General features: G+C 43.4%; 1 pseudogene; it reads right to left on the reverse strand.

Moving 5' to 3' along the window:
* Positions 1-5,762: 5,762 nt before the first annotated feature.
* Positions 5,763-5,880, reverse strand: LOC126428585 (5S ribosomal RNA; annotated as a pseudogene).
* Between the last annotated feature and the right edge of the window lie 326 nt (positions 5,881-6,206).

Consider the following 6,206-nt stretch of genomic DNA (forward strand, 5'->3'; position numbering starts at 1 on the left):
TTAATAGTCTACAGCACGCAGCGATAAAATCAGTTTCAAGATGATAAATTAGTTGACATTATCGTCTTTTAACACGTCCGTCAACCTAACATATCATCCTACTCAGCTTCTGCACGAGTTGAAATTAAAATCTTCTGAGTCGCTAGACCAAGTCATACTCCTCTTCAGACCTTTCCAAAACTGCACGTTTCAATCCCTCTGTTGTCCACGGAGGGCTGAACACTCAGAAGACAGCTGAAGATTTTAGCAGAGAGGCCGAAACGTCGAGCTTTGGATATGTTTGAAGAGGGATAAGACGCATGCCATTGCATAACAAATACAAAAAACCCACTTGAAAACGCGTCATGCGAAAAATAAAATAAAGAAAATCGCGACTGGCAGCAGATGAGTTATTTATAAACATACTATCGCCTTTATTTATTGACAAGCACAATCAGTGGCCTGAAATATATGCTTATTTATATGTATACTATTTCGTTTGATACTACACACTCTGTATTTTCAGGTTAGAAATAATTCTGGCCTTTTCTAGTTTTCTGGAACGTAATGATAGTTAAAATTTTTACGTACAAGGCTCTTGAGTCACTTTCTGACTGAACCTTTCCCGCACATTAAAGCTGCGTGCCAGACCGAGACTCGATTTCGGAACCTTTGATCTTCGCGGCCAAATGCTCTAATGCGCTTCTTGTGAAGATTGGAAGGTGGAAGGGTCGTGAGTCACACGTGGATATCTCTGTTCGTAGAGCACGTGCACATTAATAACAAAGGTCTGGAGTTCGAGTCTCAGTGCGACACACAGTTTCAGTCTGCCAGGATCAGCGCACACTCCTTTCCACTCGCTTTTTGACTTTCTATAAGATACTGATCATGCATAGCTCTACATGTTAAATTTTGAGATCAACAAACCTTATACTTAAAAAAATGGACAATTATTACGTTATGGAAAATCGGGACCTTTTCTAACTTCAAAATACAGGGTCTAGTTTGTAACACAACATGGTATGCACATAAATATCTACATATTTCCGGCTCCGATTATATGTTTCGTAAAATAAGGACAAAACGAGTATGTGTGATAAAATTGGTGTTATCCAGTTGCACATATACGATGATATATCGACATAATATTACAAGCAAATGAGGATGCGAGAATAACAAAAGCTGAACTCAGGTTTTAGGTCTAAAGACAGCGGTCGCTAAAGGCTGCAGACTGTCTACAAAAATGACCAATCAAGGTGTCACCTTGTGAGTTTCGTTAACAGTGATGATACAGCCGTATCAGTGGACTGCAGCGACTTAGAGATCAACGAAAGGCTGCTTACACATTCACCTGATGATATGTCACTGCATCTCTAGGAGAACTAGCTACAACAGACTTTACGAGGAACTAGCTCGGTACACTTCTTTTCTTCCAAACCGTGTACCATGTCGTTTGGGCGACTGGAGCACATATTTCCTGATACATGCAGGGCAGATATTGTGTAAAATACACATCAGACATACTCATCAAGTGGTGAAGACACTACCACGAGCAACAAAGTACGATCAGTGTAATATTTCATGTGACTTTAGACTTCAAATTTTATTTCCTGAATGTTCGCTAATGGAGCAAGGACCAAGAAATATTTTATCTGATCTGCGTTAATATTTCAGGTATGGAACTGTAATAAAATCACTTCGTGAGCTATCTTCCTAATCGAACAAGGATATTGTTGCCATGAAAACATTTGGCTGGTGGCAGGGTCTGGGAGTAGCGACCGGAGAACGCTTTACGTTGTTTGCAGAGAGACTGTTGGCCTAGGAACGAGTTTTTCCAGCTCCCAATAGATCCGTCCCCCTTTGGCGTTCAGGCAGATCCATTCCCTTCGGCGTTTCGTTAGGTACCGATGCGAGTTTATTTCATATGCCAACAACCCAGAATAGCCTCCGTACTTTTAGACGTTGACGCGATCTCAGATGATGCTCAGCTGGCGACAGTTTCCCAGCGAAAAGCAGAGGAAGTCTGCTGAGCACAGCAGCACTCGCGCTTCACCTCTGGTAGTTAACACTTTAAGTGGCAATGGTAAATGCTGTTACTATATCGATTATGAACAGTCGAACTACTGATATTAATAGACATTCTAAAAAACATAAAAAACAAGGAAAAACAGCCGTTGCACAACGAAGCGATTACAATATCAGAAAAACTGGATAATGTATTCAAGAGAAAGAGCTTCAGAAATTAAGCAAGTTAACAACGCACTGGTCCATCTCTGGCCCCTATGCAAGAAATTATTAGGTTTGGCATTGAATGATAGAGTTCTTAAATGTCCTCCTGAGGGATGTCGTGCCAAATTCTGTCCAACTGGCACGTTAGCTCGTCAAAGTCCAAAGCTGGTTGTAGACACCTGCCCATAATGCTCCAAACGATCTCAACTGTGGAGAAATCTGGCGACCTTGCTGGCCAGTGTAGGGTTTGGCAAGTGCGAAAACAGCTAGCAGGAACTCTAGCCGTGTGCGAGCGATTGTTAGCTTGGTGAAATGTAAGCCCAGGATGCCGTGATGGGACACAAGAAGGGGCGTAGAATAATTATCGACATACCGTTGTACTGTAAGGGTACCGCGGACGACGACCAAAGAGCTCCTGCGATGAAATGAATAAAGTTGTTATAGCTGGGATTCACAGTCATAATTTTTTTAAGGACATCATCTGTACGCCAGTGACTGTTATAAGTTTTTATTACGCTATTGTAATTTCGGCCTTAGGACATTATCGAGTGCTGATATTATGGCTGTAAGCCATGTCAACGTAATGTAAGCTGCCACACTTGTATGACGTGAATCCTGTTAAATACACTCGTGATGTTGTTAACAGTGCGAGCACACATATTCAAACATCATAAAATAACGTAATCTGTAGCTGCACATGTTCGTTAAACCATCACTAGTCACAAATACATTAGACCACAGCTGCAGACTACTGTTTGCAGGCTACTAATAATCCTAGATCATCACTCCTGGTTGTTGGGACATGTCTTCAGACGCATCTTCACTGTCATCGTGAAAATTTTTGGAAATTTGTTCAAATGGTTCAAATGGCTCTGAGCACTATGGGACATAACTTTTGAGACCATCAGTCCCCTAGAACTTAGAACTACTTGAACCTAACTAACCAAAAGACTTCACACACATCCATGCCCGAGGCAGGATTCGAACCAGCGACCGTAGCGGTCGCGCGGTTCCAGACTGTAGCGCCTAGAACCGCTCGGCCACCCCGGCCGGCTGGAAATTTGTGGTAAGGTCTTATGGGACCAAGGTCATCGGTCCCCAAGCTTACATACTACTTAACCTAACTTAAACTAATTACGCCAAGGACGACACACACACACCCATGCCCGAGGGAGGACTCGGACTTCCGCCGGGGGCAGCCGCGCGGACCGTGACAAGACGCCTCAAACCGCGCGGTTACACAGCGCGGCGCTGTCATCGGTGCTCAGTTCGAAACGGGACTCATCACTGAAGACAATTCTACTGCAGGCAATGATATTCCAGGCCGAATGTGCCCGACACCACTGCAAGAACTATTGTTGGTATACAGAGGTCAAAGGTAGTCGGTGCAAGGGGACGCCGTGAGCTCAGCCCTCTTTCTGCGAGCCACCTGTTAATGATCCTTTTGGTGACTGAAGCACCAGCTGTGCATCAGATCTGTGATAGTGATGAATCCGCGGCTCTGAAGATTGCTCGGTCCCCACGTACCCCCAGAGCGATCGTTTCCTACTTCAACCAGGGTTCACTAATTCGGGACATCATCGTCGAATGGTGGCATCGCTCTTATCCAGATATCAGACGAATCGCTGACATCTGCGTATATTGTTCGATTCCTACATAATAAAGTATGAATTCAATATGCAAGCCGTCTGTAAGAGTATTTACAGTTAGTTTGCTTCCGAGCCCTGTTGTAAACAAAACTATTATCGTGAATTCAGTTCCTAGTTACATCCAGTTTCACTGATTATATGCTCTGAAATGCATCTCCTAGCGAAGAATGAATATTACAAATTATATTGTTTCACAAATTATCTCTAAGGCATTAGCCGCTGAGGTAAATTATTTCCACTCGCAGTGCTCATATAGGATGATTACTGGAAAAATGCAACATACGAAAACAGTTAATCTACACACTTGAATGTAATAGACATATTATTTTCTCATTTTTGGTTGGTTTTTATAGTTAGAGGTATCATATTGACATTCGTGAATCTTTCTTTTTGATCTATACAAAACAACTACTGGGATGAATTAATAGAAGAGCACGCAAACGATTCCACTACAACAGTAACTGACAGTAGTCTCAGTCGCACAGTGTCAAGTGATTCAGCGGCTGAAATGTCAAGTACAAACGCAGCAAGTAGGATACACTGTTTGCCTGTGCTTGAAGTATCATTTCATGAAAGTCGTGAAACTGCATCTGTTACTGAAGTGGCTCTTATGTGGATTTATATCCATGGTCTAAAGCTGGTTGCGAACATCATCCTTCAGGAAATACTTCCACCTGAGGGAACATGTTTGTTATCAGAAGTGGATGTTGCTAATTTCTTGAAGATTTTTTCGCACTTTTTCATCTCAGATTTTGTGCTCGTTATTCACTGGTATGAATTTTCAGCATCCGATAACTCATGACGGCCTTAAAAATACTAATAAATTGAGCAGTTTCACTGATTTCTATTCCCAAAGAGCACACAATGACATGTACGAGGGTTATTCCAAAAGTAAGGTCCGATTGATTGCCAAATTGAAACCACAGTGAACATCAGAAATGTTTTACTTGTAACAATTAGCTACACCTTTCAGCTACTTCTCTACGTAGTCGCCGTTCTGACTTAGACTTTTGTCATAGCGTTGTACCAACTTTTCAATAGCCTCATCATAGAAGGCAGCCGCCAGTGCTTTCCGCCAATTCTCCACGCTGGCCTACACCTCGTTGTCTGTGTCAAAATGTTGTCTTCAAAGACAGCGGTTCATGTGACCAGAGATGAAACTCAGGGGGAGACAATTGCGGACTGTATTGTGGGTAATCTCACATTTCCATTTGAAAACGATGCAGGAGCATCTTCATTGCCCCTGCAGAATGCGGCTGAGAATTGTCGTGAAGACGAAACAGCACGACAGTTATGTAATGTTGGCTGCATAGCTTCAGGCGAAATTTCTCACCAGGCCCTCGTACTTGGCGGCAGACACTATTTTCTAGACATCTTTACGCACTCACTGCGAGCTCAGAAATGAGAAGAGCGACGTGATGCTAACTGGGGTTATACTAGAGACACTACCCAACACATCTGTGCAAAGCTTTATCGGATTTTCATAGTCGTTTCCATTTCGCGACCGATCGGACCTTACTTTTGGAATAACCCTCGTATTTCAATGCTATGCTGGGTAAAATATTTTGTGACTTAAATCTTTAAAGTTTCATCCAATTTATCGTTCGCTCTTGCTTTATTACGAACCACATATTGTAATGTTTACCTCGTATCAGTCGCCTAAACTTCGCTGTCGCTCATTCACAAGCACTCAAAAGCAAAAAGCACTCCCTCTTCAAGCCACAAGTGGCCCATCGGGACCATCCGACCGCCGTGTCATCCTCAGTTGGGGATGTGGATAGGAGGGGCGTGTGGTCAGCACACCGCTCTCCCGGTCGTTATGATGGTTTGCTTTGACCGGAGCCGCTACTATTCGGTCGAGTAGCTCCTCAATTGACATCACGGAGCTGAGTGCACCCCGAAAAATGGCAACAGCACATGGCGGCCTGGATGGTGACCCATCCAAGTGCCGACCACGCCCGACAGCGCTTCACTTCGGTGTTCTCACGGGAACCAGTGTATCCACTGCGGCAAGGCCGTTGCCCTCATTCACAAGGCGGCACGATATTTGAGGAACTGATTATTTTGTGGGTATTTTGCTGTCATTTCCGTACTATTTCAGTTTGTTGATGAGCTTTCTAACTATGAAGCCTATTGATGGAAGTACACTCCTGGAAATTGAAATAAGAACACCGTGAATTCATTGTCCCAGGAAGGGGAAACTTTATTGACACATTCCTGGGGTCAGATACATCACATGATCACACTGACAGAACCACAGGCACATAGACACAGGCAACAGAGCATGCACAATGTCGGCACTAGTACAGTGTATATCCACCTTTCGCAGCAATGCAGGCTGCTATTCTC

Source organism: Schistocerca serialis, chromosome 1 (assembly GCF_023864345.2).
Source record: "Schistocerca serialis cubense isolate TAMUIC-IGC-003099 chromosome 1, iqSchSeri2.2, whole genome shotgun sequence".
Taxonomy (NCBI): domain Eukaryota; kingdom Metazoa; phylum Arthropoda; class Insecta; order Orthoptera; family Acrididae; genus Schistocerca; species Schistocerca serialis.